Genomic DNA, 23,882 nt, shown 5'->3' with positions numbered 1-23,882 from the left:
TCAGCAATGCCCATTTAACTGTCCTAAGCATTTACTGAATATTGGTGCAGCCATGATCCATACAGAAGCAAGAGGCCTATCAGTCTCTACCCCTATTCACTGTGCTTCACAGTCATATGGTAGCTACTGAGATAAAGAAAATAGCTCAGTAGGTTAAAAACAAAATACCTCTACGTAGTAGTCTCAAATCTTTAGAAGAATTAAATGCCTTACTAATTTATGTCTGCCCTCACTCTTAAGAGACAGATTGTTTACTAGTGTTGCTTTGGAGTTCTGTTGCTCCTGATATGTTTAATTGATAAACTATTTGGCTGTTTCTGGATCTGGATTTATGAGAAAGTTATTATATGGATGGCTCCAGGATACTAGATAGCTGATCTCTGACTTTTAGCTTAAATTCTAAATTTGGTTACATAGTAATAGATCTTGAAACAAAAATTTTAACACATTAATCTACTGGAAAATACATTTCAACATAGAACACAGCCTGGCAAAGGACAAATGTTTTTCACCAGATAAGTCTGAAGTTCTCATAATCTTAAATTTAAAAAATAATGAGAGTTACATCATTTGGTTTACTTTCAAGATCCTCTGACACCACACATGGGTTGCACTATGGTCAAATGGCAAGAGTTCATACAGCTCATGAACCACGAGAATAATTTGCAGTTGGTATATTTTAAGGTTAAGTTCTTATTATCTATTTGTATATCTTTACGATGCCCAAAGGGACTTTTAGTTAATTTGTGCTTATTTTACTCTCACTAATGACTAGAGAAACAGAAAGGTATGTATTCTCTTTCTTCTTCTTCTAATACAAACAACCGCTTCCTTTCTATTACCTTCTTAATAAAGCTACCTTTTATTTATCTACTACTTTTAGATTTTCAATTTGCTAAAACCCTCATTTATTTTCCCTCCATCAATGCTGGGAAGTGGGGGACAGGGAGCTAAGATACAGCTGATATTCATGATATCCATCTTATACATTAGAAAATGATATAGGTAGAGCAAATAAATAACTTTTCTGAAGTTATATAGTTACTTAGTGATTATAGGAAGAGCTGCTAACTATCTAATATCCATTCTTCCCTTCTTCCTTCCTGATTCTATTTGAAATAACAATATATTTAGCAAAAAAAAAAAAAAAAAAGCTCTTTTTTCACTTTCTTTTTCCAGATAGCCCTGTGACACAGTTCTGGACACAGAGACATGAGCTGAAGTCTCCTAGAGGCTTCTGGGAAACTTTCTGCTTCAATGATACAGGTACCACTCCTTCCTACCTTTCTCCTGTCGGAAGATGGATGTGATGGCCAGAGCTATAGCTTCTTTGAACCAAGAGGAAAGGGTGAAGAAAATTTTAAAGAGACTGGACATCCTGAATTTATACCAGTAATTGCCTACTTCTAGATTTCTTCCACAAGAGAAAAATAGAGCTCTATGTGACTGTAATCAGGGGGTCTTCACTCACAGACAAATGCAATTGCTCACCATTAGAGTAGGAGCTTGAATTTAGGTTCTCAGTTTCCAGCTCTGTCATCTTTCCATTGTTGTAGATTATGGTGCCTGCTAATCCTAGGCTATACCTGGACTTGTTATTCCTAGCACCCATGAGATACAGCATTCAACATCAAGTCCTACAGCATGGAAACAAGGGTAGTATCATATCTTGTATTTTAACTCGTTACCTCTATAGCACTAAGCAAAAAAGCAAAGCAACCAAAGGCTGTTTTTGACATTTCCCTCCCTACCTCCTTCTCTCACTCTCTTCTCTCTCTCTCTCACACACACACACATTTTTTTTTTTTTAAGATTTTTTTTTATTTATTTATTTGAGACAGAGAGAATGAGAGAGCCAGAGAGCACACGAGAGGGGGGAGGGTCAGAGGGAGAAGCAGGCTCCCTGCCGAGCAGGGAGCCCAATGCGGGACTCGATCCCAGGACTCCAGGATCATGACCTGAGCCGAAGGCAGTCGCTTAACCAACTGAGCCACCCAGGCGCCCCACACACATGTTTTTAAATGAGCTTTTCTGGACCCCTGGCACTTAATGTCCTTTGGAATCTACTACTCAAATTCTATCAAGGCCTACCCTCTCCTAAGGGCTTTAAGCTCTCAGTGACACTCTCTTCTGCCTCTCTACCACCAATCAAAGCTGATAGGATGAGAGAAGAAATGTAGAATTATTGTCACTGAAGTAATTTATGGGGATGTAAATATCACTATAGGAGGGTATCTGCAAGATGACTTGTAAATCCAGTCCAACCTCTAAGATTGGAAAGCACTGAAGAGTCATTTGTGAGTGAGGGCTTTCACCAGTACTCTAATCTAAGCAGCTACTCTTCTGCTCGGTTTAGCCCCCTTGAACGTCCTCATTGCCCCCTCCACCCCCAGCCAGCACAGGTGGCAACAGAGCCTAATGCAGGGATTTGCTGCTTATTGTTTAGACCTGCGAAGTCCTAGAATTAGAAGAGTACTAGAAACAGGAAACGGAAGGAATGTGCTTCTGCTAATCCTGTGCATTTAAAAGTATCGTTAGTAGATATTTTAACTGTGTAATACAGATCAGGTAATTAAAAGTTTCTGCTTTTTAATGTATGTCTGGCATGCTATGAACCCTCCAGTAAATATTCTTCCTTGTACCTTCCTCTTTTCTTTTCTCATCTGCTGTCATGTTACTTGGTGTAAAAAGCCTACTTCCTCTTTCAGATCATTCTATCATAGTCTTTATATTCCTCCTATGAGAATATCAGTTCTGCTGTGCCTATCAAGAGAAGAAAAAAAAAAAACAACAAAAACAAAAACAAGGTACACTCAAGCAAAAGATTTGGTTTCTAGCCTCAGATTTATGACTCTGGCTAAATGATCTTGGGCAGAGCATTTACCATTCCTGAATCTCAGTTTTCTTAGCTGAAATGGTGAGGTAGATTCACCTTGGAAAGGAACGTTTCAGTTCCAAGATTCTCTCATTTAAGCCCATGTTTATACATATGTCATTAATCTTTGCAACAATCTTGTGGGGAAGGAGAATAACATTATCCCCATGCTGTAGATGTAGACAGAAGAGGGAAAGGAGGCTCCATGACTTGTCCACTGATGCAAAGCTGGCAGGTAGCCAAGCAAGGAACTAAACCCAGATATTAGCTGACTTCTTTCTCTGCAGAGAAAGCTAAGCCAACATTTCCTGATACAAAAAGGAGACAAAGGAGGTCAACCAGGTGAGATTTTAAGGCTCACCCTCAAATTCATAGATAGAGGCAGGGAGTTTCACTCCCTTAAGACATGGGAATATAATTTGTAAATACATCCTACTGTATTCAGATCACATATGCTTTAGACCTTATAGTTGTTAAATCTCTAAGGAATGGAGGATCCTGCTACACAAGTTTAAACAGAAGTTTATTAAAAATAATGTTTGCCCTCCTCTTCATAAAGAATAATGATACTCAATGAAAATTATTTATTTTATAATTAAACACATGTGTTTATGCTGATATATGTGCACTCTATATTTTGAGGGAGAATATAAATTCTAGAATTATTTCTGTGTTGGTATTCTTGACATACAATTACATACTAACCAACAGAACATAAACATTCATGAGTTTAAACTATTAGTCTATTAAACATGGACAAATGGAATATGAACACTAGCAATGACAATGATTTACTTTGCTAACTGCTCCATCCTCTATTTTTACCCAGTTCCTCAGGGGACACGGGAGTAGTTGGCTAAACAGAACCCGGGACTGGTAGTCAGAAGCTTCAAGCGCTGTTCCAGGGACTTGCACTGACTCACTCAATGACCATGTGCCTATCAGTTGATCTCTCTTATGCTCTCAGATGTGAGAATTTTGGAGTGTTGCCTAACTTCACTAACCTCTCGGAAATGCTATGAATGTAGGTATAACTCTGGAAAAAGTAAAAAGGATCAGGAGGGGAAAAGCATAAGATGAGTCTTACCCAACTTAGCATGAAGCATAACTATTACTTTTTTTAAAAGAGAATTTAAACTTTTAAGATAATTTAAATTCTAAATTTTAAAAGAATTATTTCTAAATATTGATCTCCTCTCCTTTGGTAACAAAATCCCACAATTTTATGGAGGGAAATGATTAGAAAAAGGGGGCAATTTTATCTCCTCTTCTCCCCCTCTAACCTCTATAAGTCTGACTGTGCTCCTTCATAAAATCTGATTGAGTGTTACTTGAAGGGTTAGGGCAGTTACACAGTGAATGGAAAGAGGAATTCTTCATTTTTGAGAAAGAGCAAAGCCCCACATATTTTGAAATTCTGTTCAGAGTTTGCATCACTTCTTTATCTGTTCAACATTTGCTGGGTGCTGCACATTATGCTCAGCTCTGAGAATACAAAGACAATGAAGATATGGTGTCTACACCCAAGGAACTCCCAACAGATCAGAGAAAATAGATATTTAAAGAAATTATTACACTACAGTATGGGGAGTGTGAAGACGAAAGAGGACAGAAAAGAGGTGCTAGGGGCATCTAGAAAAAGTCAAAGGTGTAGTTTATCAGTTAACCTTGTGGGCAATGGAAGCAAGAAAAAGAACGCAATTTTCCAGATACTGTAAGTTTTATTGTAATGGGTTTTTAAAAAGGAATATTTAATCAAATTGAATTGTGCACCTGGCAATGTGTCAGGCAGCAGTCAAGTCTATAAAAGCACCAGTTTTGGAGTTGGATAGATAAAATTACAACTCCATTTCTGTCTATAGGGGTGACCTTGGGCAAGTTGCCTGACCTCTCAAAATCTATTTCTTTGTTTAGAGAATGGAGATTACAAAAGTATCTACACCTCATGGGGTTATATGAAGATTATGTGGGAGAATACACATAAGCACCCAGCCCAATCCTTGAAACCTGCTAAGATGGTAAGTGTTCAGTAAATACTAGTTACTAGTAAGTACTCTATATACATTTTCTCATTGAACTCTTGCAACAATCCAATGGATAAGCATTCCTAAAATAGGATACAGAACACAAGAGATGGTAGGAAAATAGGTTCCAAACCACAAAAGACTATGTGTGCCATGATAAGGAGTCTGGAATATATGTAGCAGGCAATGGTAAATCTTTTGAGGGTTTTTAAGAGAGAACCAATGAGTTCTATGTTTCAGAAAGATCCTTAAGATGACAGTGTGGATAATAGGTTGGAAGGGCAAGGAGAAGGAAGAAAGGTTAGGAGTCCAGTTAGGAATTCCTTATAATAAGTTACTCTGAGTAATAGTAGTATGGGAAATCCTAAATGTAATACATATCCCCTGTGACTCCAACCTCCTATATCCTGTGATGGCAAAAGCATTAGGGCTTGCCTAAATGCTGATTCCTTCAAGATATGAACTGTACCAGCACTGGTGGTCTTTTCAGATTCATTTTCTTTGTTACTAAGCGGCATGAGGTAGGCATCTCTGAAAGGCAGCAAATAAGCTCCCTGCTAGAACTGGAGGAACTAAGTATCAGTGTGATTGTTTCTTGGCTGCAGGGGAGAAGTGGAAAGCAGATGTTCTTAAAGCATTGGGGTTTGATACCTTTATCATTTTTGTCATCTTTATATTCGGATGATGTCATCATCATTCGTCTGTACATTAATTCAAGAGTAGTAAATCACACAATAGTAGAGTTGATGCAAAACACAAATATAGAATATCTCATTGTACCATGGATTTACCACCATATACCTACTGTTCTTTTTCTGTTTCAAAAAGCCAGTTTTCCTTATCGTAGCATTTAATGTTTCCAATATAAAACAGTAATCTCTATTCACTATTTTTGCTGCAGATTCTCAATAGTAAAAAGTACACTTCAGAAGAGCAAGGAATGCAATGGAAGTTTAAAACATGCTGAAGGCTACTCTTCTTTCAAAATGCCAGAAGCTAGTAATTCAGGACCACTCTCTTGCTTATGTACCAGCACTGGAATATAAACCTTAAGAAATGTATGAGAAACCAAGTTTTCTTTTGAAATACCATCTTTTTATATTCTGATTTTTTCCCTTTCTACATGTGCTCTGATCCAATTTTGCTTAACAAGACATGCTTTATCAGAGATGCCTTGATTTCAGTTGTTTGCATAACAGGTACATGTTGTTGATAACATGACAGAGAACTATCTGGAGAAAAGAGTCAAGATATAAAGAAGACAAAGAGTTTCAGTATTTTATGTTTTTCAGGATTTGCAATTTTAAAATGATAAAAGCAAATGTGTGCTAGCCCTTTAAAAAAGTTATTGAACACATTAACATCATGTTGCATTTAAAATATGTTAATCATATGAATTTAAAACTTGGTTTGAATTCTATGTGCTGTATTCCCCTAGTAAAAAAAAAATTGGTTTGAAATATTTATATGAGGAAAATTAGAAACTGTAAGTGTTCTAAAGGATTTTAAAAATTATACAGTATTAGGGCGCCTGGGTGGCTCAGCTGGTTAAGCGACTGCCTTCGGCTCAGGTCATGATCCCGGAGTCCCGGGATCGAGTCCTGCATCGGGCTCCCGGCTCGGCGGGGAGCCTGCTTCTCCCTCTGACCCTATCCCCTCTCATGCTGTTTCTCTCTCTCTCTCTCTCTCAAATAAATGAGTAAATAAAATCTTTTAAAAAAATTATACAGTATTTATTTAGTGTGTTTGAAACTGAGAAAAGTATCATAACACTAGTGAATAATAACTATGAGATCTTTTTGTAAAGGTTAGGACTTGGTGGTGGTGGTTGTTTTTTGATTACAAGAATCTACAATGTTCTAATCAGGAGATCAGCTTTGAGACCTGGAAGAAAAAGTGGAGGGAAAAAACCATTCTTAAATACTATCGCAAGTTTAATAAATGTGTAAGAGTTTTTAAAAAAAGAAGAAAATTAGATACTTTATTTATTTATTTTTATTTGAGAGAGAGCAGGGAGAGGGGCATAGAGGGAGGGAGAGGGACAAGCAGACTCCCCTCTGAGCACAGAGCCCTATGCAGATCTTGATCTCAGCACCCTGGGATCCTGACCTGAGCTGAAATCAAGAGTCCACACTTAACCGACTAAGCCACTCAGGTGCCCCCAAATTAGATACTTTTAAAGTAGTTAAGTGTCTGACTCTTGATTTCGGCTCAGGTCATGATCTCAGGGTCATGAGATCTTGAGCCCCATGTCCAGCTCTGCGCTTAGAGCAGACTCTGCTTGGGATTCTCTCTCTGTCTCCCTTTCTCTCTGCCCCTCCCCCTGCACACTCTCTCTCTCCCCCAATAAATAAATAAATAAATAAATAAATAAATAAATAAATAAAATCTTAAAAAAAATTAAAAGGGTCTTTTTAGTTAATAGTCTGAGACAGTGGGGCGCCTGGGTGGCTCAGTTGGTTAAGCGATTGCCTTCGGCTCAGGTCATGATCCTGGAGTCCCGGGATCGAGTCCCGCATCGGGCTTCCTGCTCGTCAGGGAGTCTGCTTCTCCCTCAGACCCTCCCCCCTCTCCTGCTCTCTCTCTCTCAAATAAATAAATAAATGAATAAAATCTTTAAAAAAAAAATAGTCTGAGACAGTAAATGTCATACCTCTACTTAATTTAATTTTGAAAACTAAATAACAGAAACATGGTTAACTCCATAATCCTGATTGCCTTTAAAAATAAGCTTGATAGCTTCAATCCTGAGCTATTTCTCGTATGTCTAGATTGATTTTTCAATTAAAATTTTTTTTTCTTGTAAGAAGTTATGTGGTAACACACACATACACACACACCCCCAAATAAAACCTTGAACAGAGCAAGAATTTAGAACATAGAAAAGAATTTTTTAATCCTGAAAATTATAGATTAGCATTTGAAAAGATATGAACTTAAAAGAGCAAATTTGAAGCATATAGAAAAGAAAAAGATATGTATGCATTAAATATAACTAATTCCTATAATAAACTTACAAATAATCTAAATCCTTTCATGATAAGTAAGCATATGAAAAATAGAAGAATATAGTTAAATCTCAAAAAAATTTTAAGTGTCACATGTGACATCATTTCAGCAAGCTAGGGAAACATTGATGACACAGTGCAGAATTACCTTGGTGACCAAGGTGGGGGAGGTTAGGACACCTAACCTGTGATTAACTCCAGTTCAGGTTGTCAGCATCTCTCACTGGACTAATTGACTGTGCTATTTTCTTCAAATTCCTGTTCCAGAATGAACTATTTAAAACTCATATCTGACAGGGAACATAATATGATGCGTCAACTAGCCATCTAGTAGAATCAGTGATGTGGCTAAACAGAGAGTGTGTAGATCCTTGCTCTACACTCACGTGCTGTTAGAGTGAATTTATTCATCTTACCAGCTCTTTTTGTTTTTCTTTTTTTGGCATTGATAGTTATACTGAAGCCCTAAGCTCATTTCAAATCTGGCTAAAAGACGTTTTGACTTTTGGCAATTTTGATGAAGCATGGGGAATCAGGACGAGGGTGTGTGTGGTGGGGATGGGGCATTGTAGGCCTCTCCAGCAAGTCACGAAACATTTACATACTATCTTTTCCTCACCTGTAAAATGGAAATGACGTTAGTCCTGCCTACTTCATGAGGGTGTTACGGAACTTTATGTGCAATTAGGATGTATGTTAAAGGTCTTGTTTTTTTAAAGATTTTATTTATTTATTTGACAGAGAGAGAGCGCACATGCAGGGGGAGCTGCATGCAAAGGGAGAAGCAGGTTCCCGGCTGAGCAGGGAGCCCAACGCGGGACTCGATCCCAAGACCCTGAGATCGTGACCTGAGCCGAAGGCAGACACCCAACCAACTGAGCCACCCAGGCGTCCCTGTTAAAGGTCTTTATAAATCCTGCAGTGCAGAGCAAATTCAAGTAATTCTCTATCAGAAATAGTAGATTTATAATTGTGACACAAGTAAAGAGGAGTAACAATTCCAGTGCTCACAGGCAGAAATGGAGGCTAATTATGAGTGTACATCAAGTCACTGGCTAACTCTGAGACTACATTTTGTCATTGTTACTACTCTCCTCAGTCATACAGGTATTCTTTGTGTTCCTTGAACCAAACTTTTCACCCCCCAACCTTTGCACTTACTGTCATCTCTCTACATGGTTAGCTACTCTCCTGGGTCCGTGTATGGCTTCTCATCATTTGGGTTTCAACTTTAATGATACCTTCTCATAAATGCCCCCATCAATATCCACTGCCCTACCCCACTGCAATCTCATGTGATCATTATTTTCTTTTTAACATTTATTATCAAATTATCTTATTTCTTCTTTTAGCTGTTCATGTGGATAAAGTTACCACTCTGTAAGAGCACTGTGCCCTTTTTTGGAAGGAGGACCTGAGTGACCAAGCAGTCTGTCACTAAGCAAGATCAAACTGCCAACATTTTGGATGACAGGAAGTTCATAGTGACCTTGTCAAATCAGAGAAATGATCAGCTGGAAACCTGACTTTCCCAGAGGAATGAGGTGGGGGACACAAGGACAAAAAACACTGAACAGACTCGGGATAAACTGCCTTTTTTTTTCCTTTGCCCTTTTACATATAAGATGTTGGAACTGGCCTAACATATTAAGCAAACATAACCGTTTAGAGAATAAAATTTCTTGTTCTTGTTTGTCAGTACCCTGCAACCTGAATCCTATGAAAAAATAGATTAAAGTAGCCTGAATAGATGAAATCGACAATTTTCCATATGATGCATTTGGATAAGTAAAGACATTCTCTTAGAAATTAAATTCAAAATGTGTGTACTTATTGCTCAGATAACTCATTTGCCCATAATTTCCATTCTGTAGCATATGGAATGTTATTTTAAAATATTCTTAGTCTCATCCTCTAAGGCACATTTATTTGTTGGTATTCCTCAACATCCTCTTTCAAAAAAAGTGTCTTCTTTTTTTTTAAAGTAAGCTCTGTGCCCAATGTGGGGCTCGAACTCATGACCCCAAGATCAAGAGTCACACGTTCTACTGACTGAGCCAGCCATGCATCCCTGTCTTCACTTTTGAGACACTTAATTCCCTTCCACTCACTGTTTACATACCTGCCCCACAACTCACTCTCCAAGGCCCTGCTTTCTGCTTTCCGCAGATCTCTATTTGGTGTTTCCTCTTCTAAATTCCAATTCAGAATTATATATAACCCTACTGTGACACTTAGAGAAGTGTATGATTATAACTGTGTATGTATCTGTCTCTCTCATTACATTCTACCTGTATTGCCACATACGTAGTCCCAGGGCTTAGGTTTTACAAAGCACAGGAGGCATTCAATACATGTTTTCATTTTCTACTTTTCCATAGTGCTAACATTTTTTTTAACCATTGCCCATTTGTTACTTTATTACTACTGTTTGAATGTCAACACAGGTGGGATTGGGGGCATTTGTTTTTGTATTTTTCGATGGTAAAAACTTTTACCTTCTTTTAAGAAAAAAAAATCCACAAGTGATGGAGTAAAGAGGCTTTGCTGTGTCAATTTTCCCTTTAACTGGAAGGAAAGCATATTGAGGAAAATCCCAGCAAATAGATGAATCTATATATAGTTCTACTTTTCCAATTAATTTACTCAGTCATGTAAATAAGAACCATAGAGTGGTTTGAACCCAGACCCCAGAGCCAGGGCCTTAGGTTTGAATTGTGGCTCTGACATTTGCTAAGCTAATTTGACCTTAGGCAAATTTCTTAATCTTTCTGTGCCTTAACTTTCTCATTTGTAAAATGGGGGTAATAACTGTACCTAATGCACAGGGTTGATCTGAAGATATATTCAACAAATATTTATTTAGGACGTGTTACATGCCAGGCTCTGCTCTTGATATGAGCTATCAAACAAGTTATCAAAAAAAGACAAAAGTTCCTTCTTCATAGAGTTCGCATTCCAGTTAGCATAATAAACATAATACACATATATGTGTTAGTGATAAGAGCTAAGGATAAAAAAAACAAGACGGAAGAGCAGTAGGGGGATAGGAGCTGTTGAGGGACAGGCAGGATTTGAAAACTGTAGGGAGGATGGCCAGGGAGGGTCACATGTGCAAAGTCAACTTGTGAAAACAGACTAAAGAAAACGAGGGTATTGGCAACATCAGTCTCTATGGGGGGGGAGCCTGGAAGGCCGAGGGAACAGTGTTTGCAAAAACCTTGAGAAAGAAGCATGCCTGGTAGGTTCAAGGGACCAGTGCAGTTGCAGTGGAGTGAACAAGGAGGAGATGATCGGCAATGGGTGTGTATGTGTGTGGTGTGCACTTGCCCCCATGCAGGGGGGTGATCAGTGATCAGATGAGGCCCTGGACGCTGTGATGGCAACTTCAGCTTCTGAGAAGAAACAGGAGCCCCTGAATGGGTCAGGCACAGGAGTGAAAGAATGAGATGGATGTCTTAGCATATTCCTCCCGCTCAGCTGTCTTACCGAAAGCTGACTGGCTAGGAGTGGGACAGGAGGAGGGGGGAGCGGGGAGTTGGGAGGTTTTGCAGGAGAGAGCAAAAGCAAGGGAAAGAGACCAGTAAGGAGAAGGTCCTAGTTAGACTGCAATGGTAGTCAAAAGACGATGGAGTTTGGACCCAGGAGGGAGCGGTGCAGGTGCTAAGAACTGGGCGGATTCAGGATCTTTATTGAGAATACAGCCAATAGGATCTCTGGGCTGATAAGAGACAAAGTGGGAGAGGAAAAAGAAGCGTCTAGAATTACATCAATATTTCTTGGCCGAAACATCTAGAAAAATGGTGCTTCCATGAACCAAAATAAGCTAATATAGCTTAATGTATGATTCTTACCATTATGCTAAAATGTATTAACATGTTAATTAGTTAATATATGTAAAGCACTTAGTATAGTACTTAATACCAAGTCACTCTTATGTCAATGTTTGCTGTTATTGTGAATAAATTGAGATGGGAAAAATTTTAAATCTCAGTATGTAAAAATTTTAAATCCCAGTATATATCCCATTTAATGATGGGAAAATGTTCATGTTAGAGTTACAACTTTTGGTCTTTGGAAATCAAGTGATTGAGGGGCACCTGGGTGGCTCAGTCGTTTAAGTGTCTGCCTTCGGCTCAGGTCATAATCCCAGGGTCCTGGGATCAAGTCCCACATCAGGCTCCCTGCTTAGCGGGAAGCCTGCTTCTCCCTCTCCCTGATGCTCCCCCTGCTTGTGCTCTCTCTCTCTCTGACAAATAAATAAAATCTTTTAAAAAAAGTGATTGAAATGAGAAATTGGAAGATGCTCCATTGCCAGAGACAGTATAGGAAATATGATTATCAAGTAATGACCAAATTCCATCTTCTTCAATTCCCCTTTTCACCTGCAAGTGCCTTTAATACCGCAACTCTTTCTGTTCTTTACACTTGCCTCTTGAAAGTATCCCTATCCTCAAAAACAACAACACACACATACACTCACATACATTACCTTTTAAAAACAGTCTGTGTTTTCCACTCACTATAGCAATGGAATTTACATTAAGTGGTACTATTGTAAGTACCACTGAAGTACCACGTGTTTTGAAAAAAACCGCAATGACATTTATTTTTTACTATTATGTTCTTGAAACTGTGAAAGCCAATACAATGAAAGTATTAGAGAATGCTGAAATGCACACAAATATCTTAACTAGTGTAAACCTAAAGCGCTTTTGGTTTTTATGTAACGGTACCTATGTTTGTCCATGGAGTTCATTTCTCATTGGTCAATTGTAGATGAAATTTCAAGCTGAAAATATTTGAAATCTTTTTATGGCAGTAAAAGCATCCTGGCTATGGAAATAAGTATGTGACTAATCCTATTTGGTTCACTGATTTTGTATCATTTCCCCTTCATGAATATCTGGAACCAGAGAGTGGGACCCTTTCCACAATTACTATTATGATTTGTAGTGTTTGTCCCAGTGGGCATTAGCTTATACCTATAGTTCTCTTTCTGTGGAAGGTAAAGCTGTTGTATGTTGATGTGCAAATTCCATTTTAGTTTAAGTCTTCACGTGTAATAGGGCCTGGTAAATAAATAACCTCGGGGGCCAACAAACAGACAAAAATTAAGGTTTGGTTGCTTTGACTAGACCAAGAAACTAAAATAAAACAAATGCAGAAAGAAAGTACTAACTGCTGGCAACCACCCCACCCACCTCCACTGTGTTTTTCTCTGAAAGTCAGGGGCATTAGACAAAATTCTTTGTCAAACAGTGATTCCAAAATCCACTGTTAAACATACTTAGGTTATTTTTTTTCTGGACCAAACCTTACAGTAATTTACAGATCGATTTGTCTCTTAAGCAGAAGGAACAAAGATAGGAAAGGAATTTGGGGATCTAAGTAACCTCTTTTATTTTTAATGCCACGGAGGTGCTGTGGGCTGTGGTTCTGCTAATTCAATAAAGGATACAAGCTCTCTGAGACTGGCACACATTCAGCCCTGGGGTTCAAAATAACTAAGACTCTAATTGCTGGAAGTTCTCTGGAGACAGATTTCACAGTGCTCTTTGTGATTCAGTGAGTTAAGGGGTCCTATCATTATTTCCAGTGCTAATTAAAATGCAGAACTTACTCTCTTTAGTTGGGGGCAAATTCTTGAATTTCTCCTTCTTTCTCCTTCTTTCTAACTTTCCATTTACACATAATCTCATCTAAGACTATTCTGTTTAATATTGATGCTTAAAATTTATAATCAAACAGTACTTCATTGTTTATAAAGTGCTCTCATATATATTTCATATTCAATATTTTTACTGGTTCAATTTTTTTTCTTTTTACAAATTGTCCTAACAATCCTATGATGAAGAAATTATTCATATTATTTCTGTTCTTTGGATGTATAATTTGAAGCTCTGAGAAAAATTACTGGATCCCTAAGTACTCATAGTTTTAAGGAGTAGAACCATAACTTGAACCTAAGCCTTCAGTTTTAAAAATGTGTACTCTTTCCATTTCATTACAGTTAAATTTTGGTAATTAATTTACTAATAAAATTCTCTGAGTATTTTCCAGAGGAGTTCAGTCAAGACAGTTGGTTCAAGAACAGGTAGAATCAGTGTGAGGGAATCAGGGTGAAGGAAGGTAGTGAGGAGAGACCAAAATTGGTCATGGAGAAGCCACATAACAGAAAAAGAATACTCTTAAAATATTTGAATGTGAAATACACAGCCTTTAGTATATTATACAAGTAACAGATCAATCTATATTTTTACTGCCATAGTTCATCGTATCTAAAACAGAATGTCTTATAAGATGCATCGCCAAAAGTAAAAAAAGGAAAACAAAACCCTGCCAATTAAACCATGTTATACCATTGATTATAAGATACTTTCAGATTTTAAAAAACTAAATTGTGAAAGAAAAAAAAAAAGGCCAATCTTAGAATCAAAGAAATACAGAAGTGGCAACTGCAGGGTATTAAAGTTCTCAAAATCAGTCATAACACCACCTTACTAGACAATCAATAAGCATTTATTAAGTGCCCATGGATGGGCATGACGAAGCAAACTACATAATCTAGGTGAAGAAGCTTAAGTGCTACGTATGAAATATTAATTACCATCCTCCGGTTTCACAATGTTGACCACTGTTGAAGAAAACAGATCCACTTATGCAAAAAGATGTCTGAGTGTGCAAGTGTCAGGAGAGAAGGTAAAGGAGGGAGGAAGAAGAGGAGGAGCAGAGGAAGCAGCTGGGGGAGGGGAGGATGCTTGCAGGACAGGCAGAAGAATGGAGGAGGTGTCTAATTTAGCCAGAAGCTTCACTGAAATTCAATGGTGGTCTGAAACCTGTCTGCATCAGATCTCCTGATTATATAAATAATTGCTGTCCTGGGGCACCTGGGTGGCTCAGTCGTTAAGCGTCTGCCTTCGGCTCAGGTCATGATCCCAGGGTCCTGGGTTTGAGACCCACATTGAGCTCCCTGCTCAGCAGGACACCTGCTTCTCCCTCTCCCACTCCCCCTGCTTGTGTTCCCTCTCTCGCCGTGTCTCTCTCTGTCAAATAAATAAAATCTTAAAAAAAAAAATAATAAATAATTGCTGTCCTGTATGTGAACAGGAGCTTTGAAAAAAGGTTGCATACATTTTTATAACATCTATAGCTTCATGTCTAATACTAAAGATTTTTCCATTCTTGCATAGTTTTTAAATCATGAAGAAGGAAAACTAGATAATTCTAATATTTCTCAAATTTGAACTAAATGTAATGATTAAATGTTGGGCAATGCTTGGAAATTAAATTTTATAATGACTGGTTATTAACTTCCTTGATGACTGAAAAGCTTTAGAATTTCTGATTAAAATTAAAAAGTTGTTTGAGCTTAAACTAATCATCTAAATATTTTACTTGGGCATTTTACATATATCATGATTACCATCACAAAATCTGTGTGCTGAACTGGAAAGATGAAATTAGATTGTTTCTAATTAAAAACATTTCTGTTTCTGTAATGAGAGTTTCATACACAAATTGCCCTATAATATGTGAAATAACTGCTTTTGAAATTACTCAAAAAGATACTCAACCTTTTAACTAGGCATTATGCTCATAAATTTATTACTAATCTGAAAGAGATAATATCCTCAACATCATTAAACCTCATGACTAAGTGGTAAACTGTATTATACATTCTGATGTTGTCATATAGTTGCTGTGATGAGGAAAAACTAACCTAGTAATGGAAATTACTTCTTTTGAAAGGCAAAATTATAAATAAATAATAATGCAGGGTAATTTCATTTTTAAAAGTCAATAATGAATTCCATCTGCTGCATGCCATTAAAAATCAAAGAGGTTACTTACATGCTTCAGATCTTTTTATATCTTTATTCCTTCTATTTAAAAGTACAGGTCGATCCATCAATAATAATGTTATTTTGACTTGTTTGACCAAAACTTTTAAAAAAAAAAAAAAAAGACGAAAACCTCCTATTTCTCTCCTCATTTCTCTGGAGCCCAGAGAACTTAAAGGAATGAAATACTAAAGGAAAACAAATACATTTAAGCAAACTGTTAAGAGGATGGTTAGGAGAGACTAATGAAATGAATTACCAGCCATTGAAACCCAGAGCATTGCTGATAAAATCTGAGCATGTGGCTCGATCACTAGTATTTCCCCACCTGTGTACAATTTTTCAGTTAGGGACAAGGTAAGACCATATGGAAACCTTACTGACAAATGATTTCCTGTGAATGAATGAAAAGAAGTCACTAACGACTTGTCATAAATGGCCACTGGACATGAAAACAAACTCTAAATCACTGTGTCTGAATCAATTTCTGAGAGCACCTCCTGATAGAATCACACTTAGCAGCAGCACCTATAGCAAATCAGGGACAAAAAATGTACATGCACAGAAAGTCTTGTTCATATCCTATATTTAGATTTAGTATTTCAACAGAGTTTACTCCCTCTGGGCCTCCCCTACCAAACATGCCCTTTCTAGAGGCAGTAACTAACATATCCATATAGCTTATCTGGACTTTAAAAATACAACATAAAGTCAGCTTTCTCTGACTTTCCAAAATGACGTGTTTAAAGCAGAGAGCACTTACACATACCTTTGCGAGGGCAGAACATTTCTGAGGTCCTCCTTTCAGACCTATTCCGCCAGCAATATGCTGCTTTCAGGAAGAGAGGACAGGGATTGTGGTTCTTGTGCTTCCCTGGGTAATACAGACTTCCTCTCCAGGAGAGTGCCCTCTCCTCCCACCTGGGGCCTGACCCCTTGTGGCAGTGTGAGAGATTCGGAAGTTTCTGTTTCGGCACACAGGAAACTGTACCCGCCTCGTGACTGTGGACTTGCTCTTGGCTCACTGAACGTTTGGGAAACAGTGCCAGCACGCTCTGCATAATATGTTACCAAGTTGACCCTACAAGTCTATCATGGAGTGAGATAAAAGAACTCAGTATCTAACTTCTGTACAGTTTCTTATCATAAAGTAAATCAATGGCATGACCACCTTTAATGAATCTATTATTCAGTCTTAATAGCTCTGACAGGCAGTAGGTTTGATAAGCTGGGTACTAACCTAGCTGGTGTTTTGTACCTTTACAGATTTTTTTTTAAGATTTTATTTATTTGTCAGAGAGCGAGAGAGAGCACAAGCAGGGGGAGAAGCAGGCAGAGGGAGAAGCAGGCTCCCTGTGAGCAGAGAGCCCGATGTGGGACTCAAACCCAGGACCCTGGGATCATGACCTGAGCCGAAGGCAGACGCTTAACTGACTGAGCCACCCAGGCACCCTCCTTTACAGATTTTTAAATGCTGCTGGCTCACTGTCCCAACCTAAGTTTGATTTTTCCCCCCCCCAGAACCTCCTACTGCATCATGAGACTGTATACCATATACTAATATTATACTATTATGGTTATTTCTTTCTGTATTTTTTTCCTATTAGGACAAGGAGAGAGTCCTCCACAATATCCATCATGGTGCTAAACACTTAGTAATTGAGTGAATGGATAGAAGTCATAATAACTCTCTCCTTCCTACCTGGCCCCCTCTTAATCCACATTCTCTGTTAGCTCTATGGAAGCAGATGGCAGCCTCTAGGGCCTGAGGCTCTCGGACTCCCTGTTCATGTCCTCAAACTTCAGAATCCTGGAAAAGATTTTGGTGGACGCTTCTCTTTTATTCTCCCCTGTCATCACACTTTTATGAGATCCTTCAACACAGCTCACTGAGATCCATACATATAATTCTGTATTTTATTTGGGGGTAGGATCTGGCTCTTTTTAAAAGCAAGACTTCATGTTAGAAGAAGAAACACACACACACAAACCCTGGACAAAATATAAATGCATGGTTCTCAACATCTGCAGAATATGCAAAGGAGGGCTTTGACATTTCTACGTCTCACATAGATGGTAATGTTACCTATATTTGCATCGTGTTTGAATACAAACAAGAAAGCTACAAAAACACTTATGCATTCATATCAAACACACTTGTGAACTGGGATATGACAGGTGCCTCTATGAGGAAATAACTACATCTATATATGTGCCGTATCTATACAAGATATGTATTTCCCAATATTTTGTCATTTGCTCTTTCTTATTTGCTCTCATTAGGAATCTGATAGGAGTTAGACTTGACTCACTTGTCAGCTAAGTGTAGTTCTTTCAGGGCTTTGTAAGACCAGATCAATCTTTTAATTGTGCTTAGACCCGTCCACTAGGCATCCGATGAACAGTTTCCTATGAGTAGTACTGGCTCTTGGACATTCCTTTCTCTTAGCTGCCCATCATCTTTGGGATCCAGGCTGCTAAGAGGCTCTCATTTAAAAATATTTTGGGGTGCCTGGGTGGCTCAGTCGTGAAGCAACTGCCTTCGGCTCAGGTCATGATCCCAGGGTCCTGGGATCGAGCCCCGCATCGGGCTCCCTGCTCAGTGGGAAGCCTGCTTCTCCCTCTCCCACTCCCCCTGCTTGTGTTCCTTCTCTCACTGTGTCTCTTTCTGTCAAATAAATAAAATCTTTAAAAAGTATATTTTAAATGCTGTGATCAGAAATGCCACTGCTTCTACATCTCCTTTAGTTTTTATTCTAGATTCTTTCTCTTAGAAAACTAAAGCCTAGTTTACTTTTCATTTATTTTTTATATGTTATTACAGCATGTAGATTGACCAATTTATGATAATGTGATTTTATTTAATTTTTTTGAAAGCATTCTAAAAATTTTATTATGGTAAGAAAATTTAGCATGAGATACATCCTCTTAAAGAAATTTAAGTGTACAGTACATTATCATTAACTATGATAATGTTACTTTAAATGTCCACGTCTGTTGGTTTATTTTTATGACATGGAGAATTCTGCTTGATCACATAATTAGAGCTTGTTCAAAATGAATTTTGTTTTTGAAGATGGTAGAGAAAAGACGCTTTGCTAAAGGAAAATTTATGATAAAAACTCTTTCCAAGACTTGGGTAATTTTGGAGTCATGTGATCTTCCTATTTATAGATGTTAATTGTTGGCAGGTAGGATTATAAAAGTGCTTTTGCTAGAATCACATTACAATGCCAAGGATACAGTCTTAACCTGAGATGTGATTGCAAGTGTGCACCCTTTTCAAAATGCACTCTGCAAAAGACCAAGAACACTTTCCCTGGTCCAGAGAAAACATCTAGCTTCTCTAGGAGAAAAGTTACTTATCAAGTGTTTAACTAATTTTTTTTTGAACAAAGATGGTATTCTTAAAAGAAATTCTGAACTGCTTATAGTACCCCTTATTGTTGGGTATTTTAAGTGTTAGGCTTCATGGGAAAAGAAGTACCTCACAAAATTCCTGTAAGTTTAGCATGCGTAAAAGAGCTTTAACTAAAGCAAATCACGGAGCATGTAATAAAACTTAGTGTTGTTTCCTGAGCGTCGACCAGTTTGAGGCAAGCCTGTGCTAAGCACAGGGGTTACTGTGCTGATTCAGCCATCTGATACACACACCCTTTTAAATTGTGAACATACTTTGTGACTAAAGAAAAGAAGTCTCTCATAGTTCTGTGCTTTTTCTCTTAGGAAAAATGTCACATATTAAGCAGGGAGCATGTTTTCCATTCTATTCTTCCCTCCTGTTCCATTCCTCAGCAATCTGTACTCAGTAGTCAGCGTACCTCCTGCCTTGGCTGGGCTACATCAGTGAATGCAAAGGTTGCAGAGTGAGGAACAGTTAAGGTTCCAGAGCCAGTCTGCCTGGGTTCAAATCTCTGTTTCTCCACCTTCCAGACATGAGGTCTGAGATCAATCATCGACCTCTCTGCCTCTCAGTTTTATCATCTATGAAACCAGGATTTTAACACTTCCTACCTCATAAGGCTGCTAGAAGGATTAAAAGATTTCATACATACAAGTACTTAGAACAGTACTTGGCATGTAATAAGTATTCAATAAACACTAGCTTGTTAAATTATCATGACGAGAGAGCTATACAAGTATGTGTAGATGTCTCACATATTGCCTTCCACGTCAAGATAAGCCATGTTTATATAACAGTCTTTATAATACAGAAATTTCTTAGGATGAACTTTTCAAAACAAAGCCTGAATAAACAAACAAGCAAAAAGCGGAATCAGACCTATAAATACAGAGAAGAAACATGGTGGCCAGAGGGGAGGAGAGTAGGGGGAATGGGCAAAATGGGTGAAGGGGAGTGGAAGCCACAGGCTTCCAGTTATGGAATGAATAAGTCATGGGGATGAAAGGCACAGCACAGGGAATACAGTCAATGATATTGTAATAGAATGGCATAGTGACAGGTGAGCATAGCATATGTAGAGAGTTGTTGAATCACTATGTTGTACACCTGAAACTGTAATACCATGAGTGAACTATACTCAACATTTTTTTAAAAACCTTTTATTTTGGGCGCCTGGGTGGCTCAGATGGTTAAGCGTCTGCCTTCGGCTCAGGTCATGATCCCAGGGTCCTGGGATCGAGTCCCACATCGGGCTCCCTGCTCCTTGGGAGCCTGCTTCTCCCTCTGCCTCTCTCTCTCTCTCTCTGTCTCTCATGAATAAATAAATAAAATCTTTAAAAAAAAAAAAACCTTTTATTTCATATTTTTATGTTTTATTTTTTTCTTAATTTTAACTCCAATATAGTTAACATAGTGTTATATTATTTTCAGGTGTACAATATATTGATTTAGCAATTCTATACATTATTCAGTGCTCATCACGTTAAATGTAGACTTAGTCCCCGTCACCTATTTCACCCATCTCCCCACCCACCTCTCTTCTGGTACCCAACAGTTTGTTCTCTATTTCTTTTTTTCTTACTTGTAATAACAGTTACTATCAAACTTCACTCATTGGACCAGAGACCCTTGTGGGGTTAGTGAAAGACTTGCCCCTCATGTACCACCCTACCTACACTTGTGAGTTCATTGGCCAGCCAAGTTTGTTCTCTATAGTGGAGTTTGTTGTTTGGTTTGTCTCTTTTTTCCTTTGTTTCTTAAATTCTACATATGAATGATCATATAGTATTTGTCTTTCCCTGACTTATTTCACTTAGCATTATACTTTCTAGATCCATCCATGTTGCTGTAAATGACAAGGTTTCATTCTTTTTTATGGCTGAGTAGTATTCCACATCTTTATCCATTCATCTATCAATGGGCACTTGGTTTGCTTCCATAATTTGGCTACTATAAATAATGCTGCAGTAAACATAGGGGGTGCATATATCTTTTTAAATTAGTGTTTTCATATTCTAAAAAAAGCTTTTCTTAACTGTCTGATTCAGAAAATTCAAAATTATCAAGAGAAGAGATACAGAAAAGAAATAAAAGAAAAAAGTGCAGATCATAGTGACAAATGAGTTTTAGGCTGGATTTCAAGATCTTATGATAATGTCTGTAGAAGAAAATGAATGGTTATACACATAACAGGCTATATAGTATGTGAAAATTATAATACTCTAAAAGAAATACATTAAAGTTAATGTCTGATTAAAATATTTACATCAATGGTGCTTTGGAGACTGCCTAATAGTATATATTTTTAACTTTTTACTTTATAAATTATTATAATTATTAATTATAAAATTTCACTGAATATGAATAATGTACCTTAAGCATACTGTCCTCATTTCTATATGATGTTCTGCTCCAGTTTCTCTTCTACCTTTACTTACATTTATTTTGCATAAACTTGAAAATAGTATGCTTATCAGAAAAAAAATTTTTTTCAGCCAAAGGAAGAAAATCTTTAGGATTATGGACATCGAGAAGGGGAAACAAAGATCAAGTAGAAGAAAATGAAAGAGAAAAATGATGAAATGATTAGAGACTGATTAATAAGAAAAGAAAATGGAATACATATCATTTTAGAAAATAATTCAAGATCTTTCAGTCATATAAATCAATCCTGGAAAAAAGCAGCTCTCTTGAAAAAATAGAATGAACTTTTTTTTTTTCCTATTTTTTTTTAAAGATTTTATTTATTTATTTGAGAGAGAGAGAATGAGAGACACAGAGCATGAGAGGGAAGAGGGCAGAGGGAGAAGCAGACCCCCTGCTGAGCAGGGAGCCCGATGTGGGACTCGATCCCGGGACTCCAGGATCATGACCTGAGCCGAAGGCAGTCGCTTAACCAACTGAGCCACCCAGGCGCCCTAGAATGAACTTTTGTTTATTTGTTTGTACATTTTTTTTTACCATACAGAGGTATGTACATTAAAATTATACTATATTTGGTCTATTTAGGCCATGTGGCTAGAAACTGATGTAAAAACTGGAATTCATTACTTTATTTTTTAAAACAATGTATTACACTTCCTGACAAAAGTCACTGCTATAGTACATCTCCATCACTATCCAAAGGCTAGAAAGGATCCTAGACTTCAGATAAGTTAATTTTGGAACAATCAGGAAAGAGTGGGGATGGAAAGGGGCAAAGAGAAGAGACTGGGGTGTCAGGGTGTCTGACCAGCGATGCTAGTTTACACAGGACAAAGACTTTTCTCCACCTGCTCTCACCTTTCTGATACCCGTCCAGTTCTCCAGGGTCTAACAGTTCTGGCTCAGTAATTCTCAGGGCAACATCTTTGCACTTGAGAGACTCCCTCGTGTTGTCCTTGGTCCTCAATATCCCTTTTCCCCACTAATGCATGCAGTCCAGTTTGTGTTCTCAGTCTAAGTACAAAATCATGAGGACAATTAAAATTGATACTCAGACTAAATTAGACCTGACAGAGTGGATTCACTGTTCACCATCACAGGATCTGGCCCTAACAACTCCCTTCCATCCTTATCTTCTTGCTGACTGAGTGTAACACACACACGTCTCTTGGCTGTTCCTTGAACACACCAAGCATTCTCCTGGCCTAAGGCCTTTGCACTTGAGGCTCCCCTTTTCTTAGAATGTCCTTCCCAGACATTGGCCTGACTTTGCTTCATCATTATATTTAGGTCCCTGTTCATACACCTCTTCACTAGAGACTCCAGTACCCAAGGAAGCACCTCATGTATGGTTTCCTTTCATGACATTTATCACTAACTGACATTATACATTTCTATGTTTCTGAATAGTCACCCCCACTAGAATTTAAGCTCTAAGAATGTTCAAGTCTTCACATCCAAAATGCCCTCTGTAACATTGTAGGAGGTCAATAAATATCTGTCCAATGACCCAACCAGAAGTTGCTAGGCATATAACAGGTGTTCAATGAGTATCTGTGGAAAACCTTGACTGAATGAATATGTACACACTTTATGCTAGTTTCAAAAATGTATTCATAATAATCCAATTTTTTTGTTATTTTGATTTTAATTTTGATTTGGTCAGACTTGGAGTGTCATGAATGTTCTCTAGGGGAATGTCATTTAAGTTGAGATTTAAAGGAAGAATAAATCAGACAAATAGGATTATGTGTTCAACAAGTTGTTGTAAGCAGGGGAAAACGAAACTAACTGTTCAGGGCAGAGAGACTAACATGGGCAAAGGCCTGGCGGCTAGAGAAACCTTCAGCTGAAAGTGAAGTGTGACTGTAGCATGGTAAGGGAGAGGGTAAGAAAAATTTGGGCAAAGAGAGATAAGAGATATAAGATGAGAGAAATAAACAAGAACCCGCGCCTTCATGTGCCTTGTAAATTATACTGAGGATGTGGATTTCAATCTGAGGGCAATAGGGAGACACGGAGACTTTTTATTTTATTTTTTTAAGATTTTATTTATTTATTTGAGAGAGAGAGAATGAGAGACAGAGCATGAAAGGGAGGAGGGTCAGAGGGAGAAGCAGACTCCCCACTGAGCAGGGAGCCGGATGCAGGACTCGATGTAGGACTCGATCCTGGGACTCCAGGATCATGACCTGAGCGGAAGGCAGTGGCTTAACCAACTGAGCTACCCAGGCACTCCTAGAGAGACACGTAGACTTTTAAGCAGAGCATTAAGAGATGAAATTATCCGCAATACAGGAGATG

General features: G+C 38.0%; 1 protein-coding gene, 1 long non-coding RNA gene and 1 pseudogene across 3 annotated transcripts in view; 1 reads left to right on the top strand and 2 right to left on the bottom strand.

The window, feature by feature from the left end:
* The window catches only part of OXR1 (oxidation resistance 1), a 354,710-nt gene that overhangs the window by 101,825 nt on the left and 229,003 nt on the right, over positions 1-23,882 (bottom strand). The window lies entirely within an intron of this gene.
* LOC115940395 (uncharacterized) overlaps positions 1-23,882 on the top strand; it is a 53,044-nt gene that overhangs the window by 26,022 nt on the left and 3,140 nt on the right. The window contains exons 5-8 of the long non-coding RNA XR_014144334.1: positions 4,790-4,893; positions 5,801-5,957; positions 8,649-8,810; positions 9,260-9,451. This is a non-coding gene — a long non-coding RNA (uncharacterized LOC115940395). The remainder of the gene's footprint in view (positions 1-4,789; positions 4,894-5,800; positions 5,958-8,648; positions 8,811-9,259; positions 9,452-23,882) is intronic.
* On the bottom strand, positions 20,735-20,876 carry LOC115940397 (small nucleolar RNA SNORA62/SNORA6 family; annotated as a pseudogene).

This window comes from Leptonychotes weddellii, chromosome 4, assembly GCF_054177405.1.
Source record: "Leptonychotes weddellii isolate Sample4059 chromosome 4, ASM5417740v2, whole genome shotgun sequence".
Taxonomy (NCBI): domain Eukaryota; kingdom Metazoa; phylum Chordata; class Mammalia; order Carnivora; family Phocidae; genus Leptonychotes; species Leptonychotes weddellii.
This window is presented reverse-complemented; position numbering and strand designations above follow the sequence as displayed.